Consider the following 23,936-nt stretch of genomic DNA (forward strand, 5'->3'; position numbering starts at 1 on the left):
ATTTGACTTTAAGGTACTATATGGTAGTGACCACTTTTTGTCTTCATTCCTAATGTTAGTGGCAACGTGATAAACCTGTTGACCATAATAGGTTTGTTGGTGAAGCTAAATATAGGTTCTGATGGCCTGAGATCATCATTGGAAAACCCATATATTTGAAGGCCTGTTTAGATTATATCCACTACACTCTCACTATCGATTAAAATCCTTTGTGCCTAAAAGTTGGCGATTGTTGTTGAGACAACAATGGGGTCATTGCCATTGTCAACTAAGATATCAATGTTGTCCTCAGAAAATGCTACCTTTTAGTCATTTGTTTATATCTTTTTAGGGGCCACATTAATAGCCATAATATTACACAAGTGTGGCTCGTGCTTGGATTTATTGTTCACCTATTCTTTTGTCCCCCTTATAATGATGTAGATCAGTATAGAAGATGGGGTCTTTCACATTTAGAGTAGCAACCAATTCTAGCCTTGCAGCCACTGTTTTATATTCAGTTGCATTGTTAGAGATAAAAAATCTAAAAGATAACCTATATTGCCACTTTTGTCCTTGAAGGCTCAACAATAAAATTTCTACGCCTAAGCCATCTTTTTTTTGAAGAGCCATTAACATATAACATAAGTTTGTTATGGTAAGAGGCCTAGTACTAGAAGGTATCAATTAAGTTAAGGGTGGTGGGGAAATTGATTAGCTTGTCTGCCTCATTATTTTGTTGTTGCTCTAAGGTTAAGCATCATCAATCGGTGTTAGTGTGGTTTCTAAAGTGAAGGAGCACTTAGCAACAAAGTTTGGAAAGTCTTGGTCTTTGATAGCTTTCCTAAGCTTATACTCTATATATAACTCACTAAGCTCGACACTCTATTTCATCATTCTCACTTAATATGTCTATTATGTGTAGGACTTCTTCAAGAAGCTAGTTAGTGAACATAATAATAGCATATGCCTGAAAGTATTACCCAATCAACGAGTAGTGTAAATAAGTGCAAAGACAATCTTTTCTAGCCTCATGTAATTGACTTTCTCATTTTATAGTACTTTGCTGGCAAATATACTAATTCTTGACATTGTTCTCTTATTGAACCAATATTGTAATAAATGTTTAATTTGACACAACTAGGTTTATCTAGAAAGGCTCGAAAAAGATAGAGCTAGCCCATAAGAAAGGCGAGTTAGAATATTTTTTGAGTTCTTCGAAGGCTTTTTGGCATTGGTCATCCGACTGAATTTAGTGGCACTTTGAAAGACCTTAAAAAAAAGTAAGTAGTTGTCAGCCAATTTAGACACAAATCTATTCAGGGTTGCCATTTACCTCATAAGTCCCTGTATTTCTTTGGTTGTTCTAAGTGATTCATGTTTAAAATGATTATGACCTTTTCATGATTTGCCTTAATACTTATGTTAGAGACCATAAACCCTAAAAACTTTCATACCTCTATACTAAAAATACATTTAGTAAGGTTTAACTTTATGTTGTAATGATGTAGTGTGGAGAAAACCTCTACCAGATCTTGTATGTGTTACTCTAAAAAAAGGGCTTTTACTAGCATATCATCCATGTACATTTCAAGGGAGTGTACAACTGATCTTTGAATATTTTATTAATAAGTCATTAATAAATAGCTCTTGCATTTTTAAGCCCAAAAAACATGACCATGTAACAAAATAAACCATCCTTAGTTGTGAAAGAGTCTTCTTAATTTACCCTTATCAATTTGATTTGGTTGTAATCAAAGAAGGCATCCATGAATCTCAAATATTTGTGACCCACAAAAGAGTCAACCAATTTGTTAATAGAGGGCTAGAGAAAGGTGTCTTTTTAGCAAGTTTTATTGAGATCTGTGAAATCCATACATATAGGCCACTTCTTGATAGATTTATTTACCAAACACGTTGGCGATCTATTTAGGATACTTCACTTCCCTAGCATAGCCTACAGACAATAATTTGTCCACCTCTTTATAGATTGCTTGGATGCACAATCCAGGGCAAATCACCTCTTCTTTTGTCTCATCTACTTGGTTGTTGGGTCAATGTTTAAAAAATGGGCAATAAAATGCTTATCAATTTCCATAATGTTAATAGTAGACCAAGAGAAGACATCTATATTTCACTATAAAAATTGATGTAATTATACCTGGCTAACAAGCTTGAGGTTGGAAGATACAGATGGATTGGCACTATTTACTCAACAGGGTAAGTTTTACACTTTTTTGCTTCATCACATGTGTCTAGGTTGTGAATGTTGATAGTTTACACCAGGGCGGGGTTAATAAGGTATTTTAATAGGGTATAGGTTCTTGGGGTTAATAAGATTGTTTCTTAATCTATTCTTTAAGAGTTACTATGAGTTTAGAGTTGTTTCTTCTTCTAGCTTCACCCTCTGTGTTAACTGTAAAGAAAGAGTATGGCATTGATGGGCGATCACTTGATTGGTCTGCATGAACCCTGTTCCTGTAGGTGTAGGAAATTTGACTTTGAGGTACTATTGGTAGTGACCACTTTTTGTCTTCATTCCTAATGTTAGTGGCAACATGATAAACCTGTTGACCATAATAGGTTTGTTGGTGAAGCTAAATATGGGTTCTGATGGCCCGAGATCATCATTGGAGAACCCCATCTATTTGAAGGCCTGGCTAGATTATATCCACTACACTTTCACTGTCGATTAAAATCCTTTGTGCCTAAAAGTTGGTGATTGTTGTTGAGACAACAATGGGGTCATCGCCATTGTCAACTAAGATATCAATGTTGTCCTAAAAAAATGCTACCTTTCAGTCATTTATTTATATCTTTTAGGGGCCACATTAATAGCCATAATATTACACAAGTGTGGCTTGCGCTTGGATTTATTGTTCACCCATTCTTTTGTCCCTCTTATAATGATGTTGATTATCCTATAGACTATATGCTTGCTAGCTGCCTTCGTCTAATGAGCTTGTTTTTTTCTAGTTGGAAGAGACCTTCACCTTGTTTATGGGCATTTATGTCTCTTGGTGAGTGGGTCGATGGGTTATTCTAGCATTCATCATGGTGAATGAGTTGGCTGGTAATTATGCCCTTTAGTTTTTTAATTTCCTTTTCAAAAGCTATGCACTCATTTGTGGGGTGCCTCATATTAAATGATAGTTGTAGTGCTACTTTGTAAGGGGTTAATTAAATGGTTTTCTCAATACGGTCCTTGCTTGGGTGGGTCTTCGGTTAGTTTTTTGGGTGCACTATTAAATGATGGCTTTTTAGGTTTTGTTTGTTGTTTGATAGTGGTTACACTATGGTTGGGAGCTTCAATTGGTGTTGGGTTGCTAGTCTATTCTTTTAGGGGTAATTATGGGATTGATGGTTGTCGTGGAACCACTGGCTAAAGGCTTTTATCCACCTACCATCACCTCATTAATGTTTAGGGTGCTGGTCATGCCTTTCGACTCAGTTTGTAGCCCTAACTTCCTCAACCTCTGTAAATTTCCAAGCTCTCTCATAAAATAATACAATTATATGAATTTGTTTTTAGTTAGGGAATACTATAGATATCTAATTTTATCTGAGTATGTTCTAGTCAGTTATAATACTTTTAAAGTTAGGTCTAGCTCATTTCCAATATTTCTTTAAGATTTATGAATTTTTAAAATTGAATTTTGGGTTAAATTGACCAAAATGCCTTGTGGTCAAACATGGTCAAGTATGATAAAACTTAGTCAAACTCTATCAAACTTTGGTCAACCCTTGGAATTCACAATTAAATATGACTATTAAGACTTGAGATTAATAAAATTATGATTTGGATTATTGAGAATCTTGATTGCACATCATAAGGGTAAAATTATCAAAATGCCCTTTAAGGGTATTTTCATAATTTGGCCTTTTGATATTAGTTTTTCATGAAAAACTATAGGTCATGTTTTAATATTAATCCATGAATTTCAATTCATTGAAAGCCTTGATTGCACTTCCGAAAAGTTTGAATTGCCAAAATGCCTTTTATGGGTATTTTCATAATTTAACCATCTTGAGATTAATTTTTTGTGACAAGCTCCAGATCATGTTTTAGTATTATTTCATGAATTTTGATGTATTGAAAACATTGATTGCCCCTTAAAAATGGTGAAATTACCAACATATCTTATAGGGATATTTTCATAATTTGGCATTTTCGAGGTTGGTTTTTCACAAAAAGTCCATATCATAGTTAGACAGTATTTTATGATTTTTGATCCATTAAAATCATGAAAATAATGTTGGATCATAAGATTTTAGGAAAGCCATGAAAAGCTTAAAAAACACTAATAAGGGTAAAATGATCTTTTTTCATTAAGACAGCTGCATTATAGGCCGAGATAGATGTTGTATTTTTTCAGAGCCATTGATTAGAAAAGGTCTATATCTTAAGGTCAAGATTACTTTCCTTGGTTAACAAGCTTAGGAAAAGACAAAATAAGTAGAACCCTTAGATGAAATTGATCCAAGAGCTAGCAAAAAAGGTCTTGGTCTTTAAATATATCATTTAGGGTTGGCATTTAAGATCTGGTAGCAAAGAAAATAAGAAAAACCTAAAAAAAAAGGAAAAAATGAAAAAGCTTTGTAAGGTAGGCATTTCTTTCACATTTTCTTTCATTTTTCATACCATCCACATTGTTATCCATGTAGTTTTTTCATTCCTTTGATGGTTTGTTGGTTGCCATTATGTATTTTAATGAGTTTTTGGTTATGCAATCTTATGATTATGTGTTTCTTTACTTTGTGACTTGTTCGCTACATGTTTTGTGGTATAAAAACTAGCTTTTTTAACTATTTATTTTTATAGTTTACTAGGTGTTTGATGAAAGTTATTGGCAATAAAAAGTAGAATTCTAAATAGGTTTTCTAGGTGTTTGAATAAATTTTCAAAATTAGAAAGTTAATACTTTAGGTGTTTCAAAAGTGTTTGATGAAATAAAAATGTATGTTTTCATAAGTTTTTCAAGTGTTTGATAAAGTGACTACATAATGATTACTAACATGACCTAATGGTCTTGGTCTTGGCATTGCCCATTACCTTGGCCAAGTCCATCATTTCTCTCTTGGTCATCAATTGCTTGTTTTTAATTTTGCTAGGTATTTGTTAATTTGTTCATGTCATGCATCATAGTAGAATAATCTCATGCAACTAACATTGTCATGCATTATTCTTGTTAATAATAAAGGTGAAATGATAAAGTAAAATTTTGAAAAAAAAGATTTTTAGAAGTAAAAGCTAATATTGCTAAGTAAAAATAATTTTTGGGACCCTACCTACAAATTGGAGAACTTTTTAATAATTATTCTTTGTAAAGGAATATAATGTCAAATTTTGAGGATCATTATGAAAATTTGAAGTAGAGAAATATTTTTCAAAATTTCGCATAGATATTGGGGAATTTAGAAAAAATTTTGAAACTAAATATTTTCATCTTATTCCTAAATAAAAGGTTTTAAAAAATATTTTCTAAAATTTTTTTTGAAGGAATTAATTTTAAATATTATAATTAAGACCATTTTTATCAATATTAAAGATAAGACATGATCAGTCGATACTATTTTTAAATGGGCATTGTGAGGCTACTAATCCTTCCCTACCCAAAATCGTATTCCTGAACCCAATTCTGTTTTGAAAACCAAAATTGACTTTTTGATAAATCTTAACTTGTTTTAGGGTTTTATTAAAAAGATAAAACATTTTTTTGTGGCCAATCACACCCATCCAAAAAGATTAATGGTGACTCTCCCTATTTTGAAACTTTTAAAATTTTCATCTAATGGTCCCAAACTGTTATGATTCTAAACTTGCATTATGCACTTATTGCATTTCATATAAACACATCATCTTTCATGAAATTAGACATTGTATTCCATGCATGTAAGTTCACATAGTCCTATTGTACATGTGTTGCATTTCACATAAATGTGTCTCATCGCTCATACATTGGAACATTACATTTCATGCACATGTATTTGAAAATGATATCATTTTCATCTCACTCGTACTTTAGATACACTTCATTTCATATAAATATGTCTTGTTATTTTGTGTATACATGGATAAATAATATGATTCACTCAAACTTGAGTGCCACATGCATTGCATTTTAGGGAAATATATATCATCTTTGTTGCACACACGTTCACAAATTTATCATGGAAATATTGTGCCACTCACACATTTGTTTAATTGTTCTCTCATGACATCCCATCATTGATGAATAAAGAGAGTTCCCTATTGGTTAAAAAATCCTAAAGTTCTTGCAAAAAAGATCATGACTATGAAAATCTTGATGAAGACTAAGTTGTCTTCTGGTTTACTTCCTTTTCATTTGAGTTTGGCAAGAACTTTAAGAAGTTGAATACGGAAGAGGATTGAGCACCTTGAAATGAGTAAATCCAAGATGAAAAATAACATTTTGGAAATGAAAGATGTAATTGTTGAACATAAACGATCTTTGCTTTTTCTAGCATTGTACATAATTTTGTTTTAGAAATTCTTAAAAGCATATTGTTGTTTCTAAAAGAAGGAATGGTTTTTTAATTTTTGAAGTTTGTAAATGATAATATGTTGACTAATTAGATTGGATTTGTACATACTTTTTTATTATTTTATTTTCTAACTCTTGTTTGAGAAAAATTTAGATAAAAATTGATTTATAATTGTTTGAGAATAAAGCCCTATATATGCAATTTTCAAGATCATAAAGAAAAATCAGCATAAGAAAAAAAGCGTAGCAAAATTTTGGAAAAAAAAAAGGTCTTTTCAAAAAGAGAGGAGAAATATATGTTTTTATATAAAAAATGACAAGTGTCTCGAAGATATTAGCAATTACTATTAGAAATAAACTTATCAAATAGCTTTTCACCTTTTTGAATACTCTCATATCTCAAACCACTCAAATAATTTCACTCATTGGCAAAAAACCCTTTAAGGTGCATAAACTTGAATTCATAAACCTTGTCATCATTTGATCATCCTATGATGTAAAAAGGTGACAATTTTTTTCCTCAACAATGAACAATGAAATAGTCAATTTGAAATCTTTTTGTTTCTAGAAAACTAAGAAAACATGATGCCTCTTCAAAGATTCTAAGTGCAAGTATTTTGATAAATGTCAAAGTTATGCTATAGCTTCAAAAATTGCCAAAATCAAAATCTCTTTAAATAACCTCAAACATAAGCTTTTAGTTCTCGACCCCAAAATTGTCCATGTCCAGTGTCATAAGACATATTGACCAAGAAAGATCTCATAGCCTTTAAGACAACTTAAGTTATGATTAACCTTTTTTTTTTAGAGTGACATGAACCATTTGGCATTTTAAATAAATTCATTCCACATGACATTTTTCTTAAATTAACCTGTATTTGGGATGGCTTGTCAAAATGGGGCATCTTTCTCAAATTGTGATGGGGCAAGCAAAAAACCAAAAAAAAAAATGAAATGAAATGAAATGAAATGAAAAGAAAGAAAAAGAAAAAGAAAATTTTTTGTGATGACATCAAGCGCTTTAGGCATTTAAATGAATCTAATAATAAAAGGATCTCAATAAATTTATAAAGAGACAAAGGAGAGAAAATTAGAGAGTTCAAAGAAAGTTAGAAAGATTTAGAAAATCCCAAATAAAGAAAATTTTGAAAAAAAAAAATTCTTCAAAATTTTTTTTCAAAAAAAAAATTGCTTATCATATTTGGGTAACTGTGTTTAAGATGATAAATAAACATCTTTCATCATCTATTTATAAATATAGAAACTTATCCTTTATTACCCCTTTGAGCCTGATAAAATTATTTTAAAATAAACCTTAACCAAGGATTATCCACCACATCAAAAGGCAAAAAAAAAGTAATAAAAAGACGTATTCAGAAGTTATGTATGGTGAAGTCTAAGAAGGAACCCTATAGATTGAGGGCAAATGTCTAATAAAAAGTTTTCAAAAGTTTTGAATTCACTCAAAGAAAAAAAAAAGAATAAGTGAAAGAATAAAAAAAAATAAGAAGTAGGAAAAAAAATGAAAGAAATGAAAAAGGAAAAATAAGAAAAAAAGGAAAAAAAAAAGAAGAAAAAAAGGGAAAAAAAGAAGAAATAAAATGATTTAGTGGAAAGCATGGGAGAATAAAAAAAGACATACACCCCAAAATGAATCCTTTAAATGAGAAAAAAATGATTCTTAGGTTAATTACCCTTAAACACTTATTTTTAGGCCTATTTATTCGTTTCTCTAAAAACCCAAACCTTAGCCTACATTACGACATTAGAAAAGTCCATGTTAGATCAAGTATGGATGCTTAAAATTGAAGATCTTCTCTTTGAGGAGCAGCCATAAAGCCTATGAACTCTTTTATTTTCCTTCATTATCTAATTACTCATTTGGACCATTAATTCATTTTGGATAAATTTGAATTCTTAAATGCATGATGTAATAATCAAAAAGAAAAGAAAGAAAGGGAAAAAGAAAAAAAATGAGGCTATAAGGTAAAACTTCTACAAATGGGGTAGTTTAGAGTAAACCTTAAAGGCTTTAAAGCCATTTTTTATACTAAGTGAGATATATGCTAACCAAAAGCAACCTAGATCCTTTGCAAGATCTGAAAACATTGTGGTGCCAAAAGTCTGAAATCCATAAAAAAAGATTGATATCGAAAATTTGAGCTCCTTTCTAATCTAAAATGACCTTTCAAAATCTTAAAGCCATTCTAGCTAACTGGATATTTATCAAAATGCCTCATTTGGAGAATAAAAAGAATGTCAAAATGTTTAGTTTTAAAAGACTCAAACATTTCAAAAAATTACATTTCATTTGTGAGCTTAGAGAGAAGAGCACACATCTCTTTTGTTTTTTTCAAGCTATAAAGCTCTCTTGAATGAATCGAGCCCTTAATATGCTAGATTACCCAATTTGTTTGAAAAGGAGATTATTACCTTTTTTTATTTCTAATAAGGAATACCAACTTTTAACAGACTCCAAAGTCATAATTGTTTGATTATTTCATTATCTTTGGTTATGGAATTTAATTATGTCTGGCAATTTTGAAAATTTTTGAGTGAATAGTTCAGCATTATTGTAATAAGGAAAGAAATCATTTAGACAAGTTTTGATTCTTTAAAAAAAAAAAAGAAAAATATATGTTTTGAAGAAGAAAAATATATTCTTTCATGCACTCAAAAAGTAAGAGTAATATAGTTGTTTGTCTTATTACATGATATATACATTAGAATTGAAAATAATCATACGCATGTGGTATGTTTGGAATCGATGATGGATCAAGAAGAGAAAAAATTGAGGTTGAAAATAAAGGGAACTTAAGAAGATTGAAAAGAAAACGGAAGCTAGTGAAGAAGCCACAATGAAGATGGAAGAAAGAATGGGGAGAATGGTAGGAGGAAATGAAAAAGTAAATCCATTGGTTCGAAATTGAAGAACTAATTAGATGAATAAAACAAACAAGCAAATTTAAAACATGGAAAGGAAAAGGAAAATTTTCTAGTACTTACATCATAGAGCATGCATCTTCATCATAGAAAAAGGCAATTGCATCATCAAAATAAGCATTGCACTTTAGTTAGAAGGCATTTGCATTATTAAGATAGAAACTTATATGTGCACTTATGGAAAAAACTATCGCATTATAAGGATGAATATTTGCATTTGCATTCTAGTTGGAAAGCATTTTCATCATTAGATTAGGAATCTACATGATCAGCCTTGAAGAAAATGTTTTCATCATTGGGAGGAGTATTCACATTTGAATCTTTGTAAAGGCATTTGCATCACAAAAAAGGAATGTTATTTCCATCATTGGTCAAGATCTTTGCATGTGCATTTTTGCATTTTTATGTTGCAAAAGATATCTACATTTAGATAGGAACACTTGCATTTGCATTATAGTAGAGTTCATTGGCATTTCACATCTTTATTGTTGATCATTTATGTTTGCTTTCTTGGAAGAGGGTTTTGTATTTGCATTTTAATGGTTGCAAGGATAAGTGCTACTTATTTGTGAATCTTTAACCTCTCTTATGAATTTTTAAAATTTATGAATCTTTGACTCTTAGGAATCTTTGAATTTTATTAATCTTTGATTCTTGCGAACCTTTGTGATTTACAAAATTTCAACTCTTGCGAATCTTTAGAGTTTGTGAATCTTTGGTTCTTGTGGATATTTGAAAGTTGTGAAGTTTTGACTTTTGTGAATCTTTGAACACTTGTGAATCTTAGAAATTTGGTGAACCATGGAATTTTTGAACCTTGAAACACTTTTTGACTCCATTTATGAATGTTTGAATCATTTGTGAATCATTGAATCTGATGTGAATCCAAAAAACTTTAATTGTGAACTCATGTCCTATAATTGTAAATCATTAACTCTAGTCATGAATCTAGAGTCCTATAATTGTGAATCGTTGGATTTAATGTGAATCTAAAAACTCTAGTTTTGAATCTAAAGTCCTGCAACTATGAATTGTTAACCCTAATCTAAGAGAAAACATATTTAAAATTAGAATTAAAAGTCAAAGTTGCAAACTACAAGTGAATATGAAAAAATAAAAAATATGCTTCCAAAACTTGAAGTCGTAAATTCAACAAAAACTGAATTTATTTAGCATCAATTAAATTGGTATTAAATTGAAAATTGCAAGAGCAATGAGTGATCTAAAGGGAAAACATAATCATGAAGCAAATTTGGAGGGAAAATGGCTAGATCAAATAAAAAAGAGTGAAAACCAAAGCTAGATGCAAATCTGGAAATTATGGAAACAAAATGTTCAATCTGAAATCTAAATTTATATCATGTAAAATAAAATGAACATGAGCTGGAATTTGAAAATACATTGAAGGAACTATGAGAATTTGTAAGAGTGAAAAGAAAAAGCAAAAATTAAGAAAGAGAAGTGAAAACTAAATTGAGTTTAGCAGATAAAACTACCGAATTAGCTTACAAAAATTTAGATATGGAAACATCTAAAGAGAACTTAAATTGAGCTAAAGTAAGATCAAACAACAAGTGTTCTATAAGATTCAATAAAAAATTCACAGAAAAATAAGAGAAACATAGCTTAACAAACTAAACAACATATAAAAATGCAAAAAATAGCACATGTAAAAGAAATTCAATCCAAACAATAATTAAACCAAAAGAAATGAACAAGATCAGGCAACATTTAACAAGTAAATAAGTAAAACTAAGAATTTAGAGTGAAAAGGAAGCAAACAAATCATTTAGAAGAGAGAAGAACCGTTCACCAACTTAAATCTCACACCTAACCTCCACTGCTAGGATTTCAACCTCAAATTGAAAGATTAAATTGGAATAATTGGGATTGAATTTAAGGATTTTTTTATTCGATTAAAGCCTAATGAGTTATGAAACTATGAAAAAAAAAAGGAGTAAGAAAAAGAAAAAAATTAAGGAGTTGCAAATAGATCATTGAAGTTAGGTTAGGTGCATAAATTTGAAAACAAAATTGAGATCAATGTGAAATTAACAATATTTGAACATGAAATCAAGAGAATTTGCAAATTTCATTGTGAAAATCTTAAAGAGCATTGAAAAATTCTTCAAAAAATCATAAATTTGCAATCAAATTCAATAAAGAAAATTGAAATCTAAGGCTATTTGGGAAAAAAGAAAATAAAATTGTAGGAAAAAAATACAAAAAAACTAAATAAACAAAAAATTAAAGTCCTAATCTAAAGTCTACCAAAATGGTCGGTTCTATTGTTATTTATAGGCAAGTGAGTGATGCTTTCAACCCTAAAAAATCTCTCCAAAATATCTAAAAATGGTGGGTCTTCTACATCCTTCTTTTCACCTTACTTCATCGCTTATTGCAAAGTGTTTGGCACCTCTATCTCTTTGTTAGTTATAAGCTTCTCTTACAATGCATTTTGCCAATCTAAAAAGTTCACATTATGGCCAATAAGAGCTCTACAAATTGCTAGTACAGTAGCTCCTCATTGCCTCTTTTGAATCTCTAAGAAGTGGCACCAAATGCACATGCATATATAGTCATGGCAAGCTTGCATCTTCTTTTTCATTTTTTGCTGCCACTTGCATGCTTAATAGTTTTAAATTTTGCCGTAATTTCAAGCCATTGAATAAGCATATTTTTCATTAAAAATTGCTAGAAAGGTTATGGAAATATACTTAAGAAATTCATAGAAAAAAAAGGATAAAAAACTCCCTTAAAAAGCAATATAGCTTAATGACACTAGTTATGGCCTTTTTAGTCCTTTCCACCATAATTCCTCCAAAATGTATCCAAATTGACCAAAATTCATCATTTTTTTAATTTCACATATACATGGTACAAATGTTTATTTCAGAGTATATTTGTCACAATTTGCAAGGAACAAGCCAAAATATATGAAAAATTATACTAAAAATGAACATGAAAATACTAAAATTTTACTAGAATTATTATAATAGTCAATTGTTGAATCTGATGTGAATCCAAAAAACTTTAATTATGAATCCAAAAACTGTAGTTGTGAATCCAAAGTCCTACTATTGTGAATCTTTTACTCTAATTATGAATCCAAAGTCCTTTAGTTGTGAATTTTTTAATTTGATGTGAATCCAGAAACTATAGTTGCGAATCCAGAGTCCTGCAACTGTGAATCATTTACTTTAGTTGTGAATCTAGAGTCCTCTAATTGTGAATTATTAAATTTGATGTGAATCCAAAATTCTACAATTGTGAATTGTTGACTCCAATGCAAATATTGAGTTTTCTAATTTACTTTTAAAACCGATAAGAATCCTAAGCTTTTTCACAGGAAAACCTTGAGATCCAATTATAAAATTTTTACTCTAATGTGAATCTAAAGTCTTTCAATTTTAAAATCTTTGATTCCATTGTGAGTCTTGATTAAAGATAAGAAAAAATAAAAAAATAAAAAAAGTCATAAAGTTCTAAAAAAAGGTTTTCAAATATCTTTTCTAAAGTTGTGAAAGGCCTAACGAGATGAGCTTTTCATTTTCTTTTCAAAAGTTGTGGAGCCTTGAATGAGAGCAGTTTAGATTTCTTTTCAAAAGTTGTAGAGTCTCTAATGAGAGGAGTTTTTAATTTTAATTTTCAAAAGTTGTGGAGTTTTTAAAGAGAGGAGCTTTTAGGTTTATTTTTAAAAAGTCTTGCTGCCTCTAATGAAAGGAGTTTTTTTTTTTTTCAAAAATAAAAGAAAAACACCAAAAACAAATAAACAAAAAAAAAATCCTTGAAGCCTTAGTTCGGGACAAAATTAATGTTTTTATCTTTGCATTATTTTTAATTCTCATAAATATGTAAAAAAAGGCAACTGAAAACACCTAATTTTTTTTAAATGCATTATAGCCAGTTGTGATGCTTTTAATTTTGGGCCCAATTCATATCCAATATTTCTTTAAGATTTACAAATTTTTAAAACTGAATTTTGAGTTAAACTAACCAAAATGCCTTATGGTCAAACATGGTTAAACTTAGTCGAACTGGGTCGAACTTGGGCCAAACCTTAGAATTCAAAATTGAATAGGACTATTAAGACTTAAAATTAATAAAATTATGATTTGAATTCTTGAAAATCTTGATAGCAATTCATAAGGGTAAAATTACCAAAATTTTCTTTAGGGGTATTGTCGTAATTTAGCCTTTTGAAGGTTGATTTTTGGTGAAAACTCCAGGTCATGTTTTAATATTATTCCATAAATTTTGATGCATTAAAAACATTGATTGCACCTTCGAAGGGTTGAAATTATCAAAAGCCCTTTAGAGGTATTTTTGTAATTTGACCATCTCAAGGTTGATTTTTCTCAAAAAGCTCCATATCATGTTTTAATATTATTCCATGAATTTTGATGCATTCAAAATCTTAATTGTACTTCCCAATTTACCAAAATGCTTTTATAGGGTACTTTCGTAATTTGACTATCTCAAGGTGGATTTTTTACAAAAAGTTTCGGATCATATTTTAATATTATTTCATAAATTTTGATGTATTGAAAACCTTGATTGCATCTCAAAAAGGATGAAATTACTAAAATAATTTTTTAGGGTATTTTTGTAATTTGACTTTTTCAGTGTCAATTTTTCACAAAAAACTCTATCTCATGTTAGATATTATTTTACGATTTTTGGTCAATTAAAATCATGAAAATAAATATTGGATCATAAGATTTTAGGAAAATCATAAAATGTTTAAAAAACACTAATAAGGGTAAAATGGTGTTTTCTTATTAAAATAGCCGCACTATATGCCAAAATGGATGTTGAATTTTTTTATAACAATTGACCTTAAAAGGTTTATATCCTAGGGTCAAGATTGCTATCCTTGGTTACCAAGCTTAAGAGAATAAGACAAAAAAACCCTAATCCTTAGATGAAATTGATCCAAAGACTATAGAAATAGGTCTTTGTCTTTAAACATATCATTTAGGGCTAGAATTTAAGATGAGGCAGCAGAAAAAATGGTAAAAACTAGAAAAAAAAAAGAACAAGATGAAAAAATTGGAAAAGCTTTGTAACTTAGCTATTTTCTAACCTTTTCTTTTATTTTTCATACCATTCACATCTTCATCCATGTAGTTTTTTCATTCCTTTAATGGTTAGTTAGTTGCTATTATGTGTTTTAATGAGTTTTTGGTGATGCAATCTTATGATTATGTGTTTCCATACTTTGTAAGTTGTTTGCTACATGTTTTGTGGTTTAAAAAATGGTTTTCTTTAACTATTTATTTTGATAGTTTACTAGGTATTTGATGAGAGTGTTGGCAACAAAAAAGTTGTATTCCAAATAAGTTTTCTAGGTGTTTGAATAAATTTTCAAAATTAGAAAGTTAATGCTTTAGGTGTTTTCAAGGTGTTTGATGAATTAAAAATGTAAGTTTTCATAGGTTTTTCAAGTGTTTGATAAAATGACTATACAGTGCTTATTAACATGAACTAGGGGTCTTGGTCTTGGCATTACCCATTACTTCAGCCATGCCCCTATTTTCTCTTTTGGTCGTCAATTGCTAGTTTTTAGTGCTTGCTAGGTGTTTGTTAATTTGCTTATGTCATGAATCATAGTAGAATAATCTTTTGTATCTAACATAGTCATGCTCTATGCTTGTGAGTAATGAAGGTGAAATGATAAAATAAAATTTTAAAGAAAATATTTTTAGAAATAAAAATTAATATTTCTAAGAAAAAATAATTTTTAAAACCCTGCCTAGATATTAGAGAGCTTTTTAATAATTTTTCTTTATATAAGAATATTATGTCAAATTTTAAGGATCATTATAAAAATCCTAAGTAGAGAAATATTTTTTGAAATATTACCTAGATATTTGAGAATTTAGAAACTGGTTCAAAACTATAGTTTTCATTTTATTCTTAAATAAAAGGTTTTAAAAAAATTTTCACAAAAAATTTGAAAGAAATATTTTTAAATATTAGATAAAGACTTTTTTTTTATCAATATTAAGGATAACACGTGATCGGTTGGTTCTGTTTTTAAACGGGCGTTATGGGGTTACTAATCATTCCCTATGCATAATTGTATTTCCAAACCTAACTCTGTTTTAGAAAACCAAATTTGTCTTTTTAATAAATCTTAATTAGTGTTAGTAAAAAGATAAATTTTTTTAAGTGGTCAATCACACCTAGCCAAAAAGATTGGTGGCAACTTTCTATGTTTTAAAACTTTTAAAATTTTCACCTAATGGTCCTTAAAATGATTATGACAAATACCTGAAGTGATCATGTCTTACCCTAGAGGTGAATGCTTGAATGGCCCATTATATGTTCAGGTCTTTAATATCCATAGTTGGTTATTTAAATCTTTTTAGGTAGCTATTGTTGAATTTCATTAAGTTTTTGCTTTACGGCTAATAAGCTCACAAAAGAATGTACCTTGACTCTGCTATTGAGGAAATGAACCAGAAGTTGCTGATTAAATGTATCAAAATTTTTAATAGTTGCAAAGGCTATTGAATAAAACCACATACAGGCTTTACCTATAGTGTTGATACTTTTAAGTCATTATGGAGGTCTATAAAGGTTTGAAGTGGTCTGGTTATCTTCTGGATCGGTGGTCCTGTCATAGGTTTCCTTAAGAAGTTTAAAGAAGGTGAGGATGTCAACTTGTCTGATAAAGGTGGTTAAGGTGTTGTAGTCATCTTTTAACCATTTAAGATCATTATTATCTTCTCTCTTGATGTTGGCTAGTTACTTTCGAAAGGCAGTCACTTACATCGCAAGCTTATTTTTTAGATTAAGGTTAATGGGGGGTTTGGTTTTGTCTTATATGTTAAGGGGGTAAGTGTTGTCTTAGAGAGGTTAAGGGTAGCTTTCATCATGTTGAAAGCAGACTTTATGTGGTTCTTAAAAGAAGAAAGGCCGATCTTTGTCTAAGGTTAGATCTTTCTTATGGTGGTTGTTAGGTAGCCTATTGGTAATGTGTAACAATCTCTATTAGGTGGTTACTTGGGCATTCAAGAGTTATATTTGGGTCATTAAAATGTGGTAAAAATTTGGAAGAGCTTATTGCATGTTTATTTGGTACATGGGAATCTATAAAGTTAGGGGTCTCACTTGCATAGTGGATGCAACAAGGGAATGTTTTGTTAGGAAGTTGCATTAATTGGCCGTAAGGTTTGCATTTGTAATGGAGGTGGTTATGAGATTAAGTGTGATGGTATAGTAGTAGTGGTGTGGACCAATAGAGGGGTCAAGGTTATGTTTGGAGATAAAACTCGCATCAAGTTTTAGTAATTACCCATTACTGTGAAGTCCTGGCATTCACTAACATAAGGTTATTGGGAAATGGAAGGATGGTATCATACCTTAATGTCCATAAAGGGAGGTTTGGAAATGGGATTTGTAGGGGAGTTAGAAGCATGGCCCCAACATTAGAGGTAGCTGCAAGTTGGGTGGGCATGTTCATAACTAGATTGCTGTTTCAGGGAAATGGGTGAGACATGGCTATTGTTTCCCACAAACAATGCCAATTATTGATGGTAAGTCTATATAGAGCTTGAAGAGAGGCCACATGGGTGATTGTGGACTACATTTAATGATCCCATGCAAGCATGTGCTACACTTAATGATTCTAGGCAAGTTAGATGCTAGATGATCTATTATAAAGTGATGTGTTGATAGACATTAGTGAAAGTAGTTGGATGATTCTCTCCTTGGCAAAGGCGAGCTCATTTTGTGGCAAGGAGACTAAATGTCAACCCTTACATGTGGTGGCACGGTAGTCGGGTGTGTGTTAACTTAGCGAACATGGGAGTTGACTTTGTTAATTGAGTAAATAGGTACAAAAAGTATGAACCATATACATATTCTTGTTCTGATAGTGGTTTGAATGTTGATCAATGTTTGGTTTACTATAGCTAGTTGCTATTTTTTTGACTTGTCTAAAACTAAATCCATTTTCATCGAAATAATCATTTCTTATAGAAATTACAACTAAAAGAGTTAGCAAAAGGAAAAAAAAAATGAAGAGCAATATTTTCTAGTTTTTAACTAAATTACCACAAAGAAATCTACTTTCAGTTTTTACCAACAAGAATTTATCAAATCTCTTCATCATTGGGTTATATGAAAAGAGACTTTTAATGTGGCCAAAGTGAGTTGGTCAATTTTTTAAGGAGAATTTAATATGATCAGGTTAAGTCATATATTTTAATATTATTACTATTAAAAACATGTTTGTGTCACATGGCCATTACCATCTCTTTGCAAAATTAGCTTATTAGGGTGTGCAACGCCAATGTTTATATGTCTAGTGACCTTTCCTTTCCTATCTGATGTGGGATTAATGCACGTTGCCTACTCTCTTTAAATGCCTAGCATGACATTCTCCTCACCCAGTCTCATAACGCTTTTTTCATGGTTGCCACCTTGCTTGCTTCTTTTTGGAATGCTTGGTCTGGTCAAATTTTGCCTACCATCTTACCTTTTCCCTTTTAAAGTGCTTGGCATGGTAGGCAAAATAAATAAATAAAAAATATCTTCTTATGTATACCCTAAGATGGGATGAAACAAAATACCTTAAACTTGTCTCCAACTCGTTTTCAATACTCAAAAAGGAAAGCATCCTACCTCGACCCGAGTTTGATTTAAAAAAACTATCCCTATTGGATCGATGGATAAAAACCAATTGGATACGTGTTGCGTTAATATCTCAGCATGCACTTACTGTATTTTTTACAAATTTTATTTTATTTAAAAAAAAATTTTTAAAAAGGAAAGGTAAAAAAGACAAAATGGGGATGCCACATGGAAACTTTTATTGCCAATTTATATTTCCAAATATAGATAAAAAAAAGCTAAAATGCATAATTAAAAAAGACCAAAACTAAAACAAGTAACCTAAGAAAAAAAAAACCCAAATTAAAAGGGGCACCTGATTGACACATCCATTTAAAGATGATAATTTGTTAAGATAGATTTATGCTCACCTCAACTTTAACCCATTTTTTTAATAATTCAACCTGACTTCAAATTCAACCTAACATTAAGTTATTATTTCTTGATACCCAATCTTGGTCCATCATATATATGTATAACCCGTATCTTACCTTAACTGATTAAAAATTATTTTGATAATTTTAATTTAATATAATATTATAAAAATATTCTTTGTAATTAAATTACATCTTAATTATGGACAAATATAAATTTTTTATTGAAATAAAGTATTAAATAATAACTTTATTAATATAATACATAAAAAAATATATAATTTTAAAAAAATCAATATTTGGGACAGGATAGAACACCCTAAGCCCACCTCCTACTTAGCTTGATTTTTAAAAAAATCTCAACCTAATCTCAGATTAATAAAAAAAATACCTATTGGATCGAGGTGAAAACACATCAAGTAAAGATTATTTTATCATTTTACCTCTATTAACTTTTTTTACAAAATTTATCTAATAAAAAATAAATAAAACAAATAAGTAAAAAACAAATAAAAAGTTAAAAATTAAATAATATATAGTTTTGGAGCACAGGTGAAGTGCCACGTAGACACCCTCACATTTTTCCAGAATCTATAAAATTAATATTATGGATATTTAGGGACAGATGCACAGTGAGTGCAAGCCTCCATTAAGATCCTTATGCCTTTTAAAAATATATATTATAAAAATGCTAAAAAAATTTTAATTCCTTTATAATGGCCCTATTAAAAATATAAATAAAATATATGATACTTAAAAGTCAAAAGCTATATTAATAGAAGTAAATGATAGATATTTGAACAAAAAAAAGATTTCAAGGTTACTATAAAAAAAAAAAAAAGCAAGTGAAATGAGTGTAAAAATATCTTTAGTTTTCTTCTACCCACCCCACTTATAGCTTTCACTTTTTCAAACCAAGCAAGCAAGAATAATTTTTAATAGTGAGAAGGAAACTAAAGCAATAGAAAAAGAGAAAAGAAAGCCATTAAATTGAAGAAACAAATTAGAAGTTGATTATTTTCTTCTTCTAATAAGATATTCAAGTAAGTAATTATTTTTTATATTTTTATAATTTGTTAATTAGTCAATGTGATAGAGTATTTATTTACTATTTGAAATTTGTTAGATTGATGACATAATTTGATCGTGTCATTGATATCATGTATATATATATATTTATCATATTTGAACTTTTTGTGTTTTATATTTTTCTTTATTTTTTTAGTTATTACTCATACGACTAAATTAACTTTAAGTTTGGAAAGTTTTTATGTGGAGATTATAAAATTAGTTAGAAGTTCTATCCAATTTCTTACATGGCAATATATTTACAATATGTGAATTGTGATTCTACTCATATATTTCAAATGTAGGGTAGGTTGATCTTCATTACTATGCATAATTTTATTTTGAATATGTCTTCCTATTTTTTATAAATTACATAAACTAAACTATTTAATTTAATTAGTTATAGAGATATATCTTATTAAGAGGAAGCCAATTTTTGAAGAATCATCTAAAATCTATACTAGTGGCACACAACATTGTATAAAGCAAATTTGTGTTGAATTAAATTTAGATGATCTTCCTTCAAATCTTGAGTTATGAAAAGAGTTTTGGACTATAACACTAATGATAGAGACAAGCTTCAAAGAACTTATTTGCAAAAAGCTCCATGTTAACCTTATAAACATAATTTTTCCCAAAGAAAAATTGAAAAAGCATTATATTGTTTTATTCCTACATGGTTCAAAGACTATACTAATTAGTTGGAATATAGTATAGAGAAGGATGTCACTTTTTGTTTGTATTATTATCTTGATAGACCGAATATTGAAGAGCAAATAGGTGGTGATTATTTTATTTCATATGGATTCACAAATTGGAAGAAAGAAAAATTTGATATTCATGTTAGGGGTCCTAATAGTGCTCATAACAAAACTTGAAAATGTTGTCGAGATTTGCTAAATCAAAAGCAACATAATCAATTTGCTTTTGTAGAACAATGCGATTAAGCACCAAAATTTTATCGAGTTCACTTAACTACGACACTTGATTGCATTCATGTTTTTTTTGTCAAGGTTTGGCATTTCATGGTAGAGATGAAATTGAGAATTCTCACAATCAAGGAAATTTTCTTGAGCTTCTTAGATTTCTTCATAATGAAACCATCAATAATGTTGTCTTGGATAATGCATTAGGAAATTCAAAAGTGATAGCACATGATATTTAAAAATATCTTATTTGACTATAACAATTGAGACTACCAATACAATCATGGAAGATCTTGGAGATGGACTATTTTTCATTTTACTTGATGAATCTTGTAATGTTTCAATCAAAGAATAAGCTAATATTGTTTTTCACTATGTGGATTCTAAACGGCATGTTATTTAACATTTTCTAGGTATAGTATATGTTAGTGATACAACCACTTTGTCACTTAAAGCAGCTATAGACGCATTATTCTCTAAGCATAATTTGAGTATGTCAAGGATTCGTAGGTATGGAGCAAGCAACATATAAGGTGAATTCGATGGTCTAAAAACTTTGATCATGAAAGATAATGCATCTACTTATTATGTTCATTGTTTTACTCATCAACTTCAATTGACACTAGTAACCATGGCAAGGAATCATGTTCAAATTGCATTGTTTTTCAATATTATGACAAATGTAGTGAATATTGTTAGGGTTTCATGTAAATGAATAAATGTTCTTCAAGAAAAACAATTTGATAAAGTTGTTAAGGTATTACAAATCAATGAACTTTCCATGGGAAAGGATTTAAATCAAGAAATAAGTCTTCATCGAGCTGCGGATACATGATAGGGTTCACATTATGGGACTTCAATAAATTTGATCCTTATGTTTAGTTCTATTATTGATGTGCTTGAAATTATTGTGGAGGAAATGAATAGCTCGAAGCAAAGAGGTGAATTTTTTACCTTTTTAGATTCGACTCAATCTTTTGATTTTTCATTCAACTTGCATTTGATGAAAAATATCTTAAGAATTACAAATGAATTGTCTTTGGCACTACAAAGGTGAGATCAAGATATTGTGAATGCAATGACATTAGTAAGAGTAGCAAAGAAACGACTACAAATGATGAGAGATGATGGATGGGAACCTTTACACAAAGAGGTTTCTTTATTTTATGCAAAAAAAATACAATATTGGCATCCCAAATATGGATGATATGTTTGTAACTTGTGGAAGACCTCGACGCAATGCTCAAACAATGACAAATTTACATTATTATCGGGTTGAGTTATTTTACATAGTAATTGTTATGCAACTTCCAGAGCTCAACAATCGTTTTAATGAGGTAAATATAAAGTTATTTCTTTGTGTGATTTTTTTAAATCCTAGTGATTCTTTGTAGCTTTTGATAAGGAAAAGTTGATCTGTCTTACTTAGTTTTATCCAACCTACTTTTCTAATGTGGAGTTATTAGTTTTTAATAATTAACTTGAAACTTACATTGTTGATTTAAGATCTCATGATGAGTTTACAAGCTTGAAAAGTCTCACCAACCTCTCCATAAAACTTGTCGAGACAAAGAAATATTTTGTGTATCCATTGGTATACTTATGAAATTAGCTTTGATATTACCGATTTCTACTGTATCAATTGAAAGAGTTTTTTTTGCTATGAAGATTTTGAAGAATTGTTTGTACAACCGAATGGAGATTCCTGAATGAATAATTGTTTGGTCATTTATATAGAGAAAGATATATTTTGTAATATTGATAATGAAAAGATTTTACATCACTTACAAAATATAAAAATTCGTAGAGAACAATTGTAATATGTTATTTTTATGTATATATACAACAGTTTTTTATGCATTTTAGTCAACTTATATATATATGTATATTCAATATTATATATATTTTTGTCCTCACTGAATATAAATTCTAGATTTGCTCTGTGGATATTTGTTTGTATATATTAAAAAAATTACAGGATGTGATGCATAGGTGCTGCTGGATGGATCAGCAAGCACGCCAAGTGAGAAGGATGCTCTCCCTAACCTGAGCTTGAGAGCGACGGCGTTCGAGATCGTCAATGAGCTGCGTAAGCGTGTCCACAAGGAGTGTGGAAGAGTCGTATCTTGTGCTGATGTCGTTGCTCTTGTTGCTCGTGATTATGTTTACCTGGTATATATATAATAACTCAACTAAAGAGTTAATTAATTAGCCACTTTTCTATATGGTCTTTGTATATAGTATAGTAATAACTCAACTAAAGAGTTAATTAATTAGCCATTTTTCTATATGGTCTTACTATATAGTATAGTACTACATATACTAAATTGTCGTGGAGTTCAAAATTGAATTAATCCAATACTAATCATATATCTCATTTTTCTTCATTACTCTGAATAGGTGTCCTGGACTACAACGTGCCATTGGGAAGGCGCGATGGATTGAGTTTTGCCACAAGAAATGTAACATTACAGAACTTGCGATCACCCTTTACTAATGGCATTATATTCGTCAGTCTCGCTACCAAAATTCTTGATCCGATTGATGTTGTAGCTGTCTCCAGTGCCAACCCACACCATTGGCACCATCCATTACGCCTCTTTCACCAACCGGCTTTACACTACTCAAGACCCCAACATGAACAAAACCTTTGCCAATAACCTCAAGGGAATTTGTCCTACTGCAAATTCCACAAATACCAATATTAGATAAGGAGCCCTGACAAATTCGATAATAAAAATTATGTTGATCTCATGAACCGCCAGGGTCTGTTCACCTCGGACCAAGACTTGTACACTGATAGGAGGACAAGGGGCATTGTTACTAGCTTTGCTATTAACGAGACTCTCTTCTTTGAGAAGTTTGCGCTGTCGATGATAAAGACGGGGCAATTTAATGTCTTGGCTGGCAAGAAAGGGGAAATTCATGCCAATTGCTCCATGAGGAATACCGATAAAAAGTTGTGCTTGGCATCTGTGGTGGAAGAGGAACTGCATGAGGAACCTTGGTCTGAGTTTTAAGGGCTTAATTTCTTCAAGCCTGAACGTGTTAACTATGTTTTTGTATGGAATTTTTTTTTTATGGTTTTTCATGATGTGTTTTCTGAAAGCGGGGTTTGTATTCACTACTGATAACTCTGTTAATAAAAGTATCTAACTTTGTTGAAACGACTTTGCTTCTAAGTTGATTCAGCCTTGGAATTAGCATTTTAGCTTCTAAGTTGATGGGAGAATGAAAATGAAATAAGGGTTTAACTCTGCAGAGGTTCGCGTATATTGCACTGTCAGTTGAAGGTTTTATTAGATGTTGAGCATTAACGGACAGATTCTGTGTTAATGCTCACTAGAGGAAGTTGCTTCAGTGTCTATACCTACAGTGTTGCTTTTTTATTACTTGACAAGCAGGGGATTCTTTAGTTATTTAATTATTAAACTAAAATTTTAAAAATATATATCCAAAATAAATTCAAATAAAAATTGCTTTTCTGATGCTCCAAAGCTCGGCTCACTGGCTGGTAG

At 30.2% G+C, this 23,936-nt stretch overlaps 1 pseudogene; it reads left to right on the forward strand.

Annotated features, from left to right (window-relative positions):
- Positions 1–23,438, forward strand: part of LOC111299266 (peroxidase 12-like) — a 67,232-nt pseudogene extending 43,794 nt beyond the window's left edge.
- Positions 23,439–23,936: the final 498 nt, after the last annotated feature.

The sequence above is a fragment of the Durio zibethinus genome, chromosome 3 (assembly GCF_047325235.1).
Source record: "Durio zibethinus cultivar Kanyao isolate XHJ-2024 chromosome 3, ASM4732523v1, whole genome shotgun sequence".
Classification (NCBI taxonomy): Eukaryota; Viridiplantae; Streptophyta; class Magnoliopsida; order Malvales; family Malvaceae; genus Durio; species Durio zibethinus.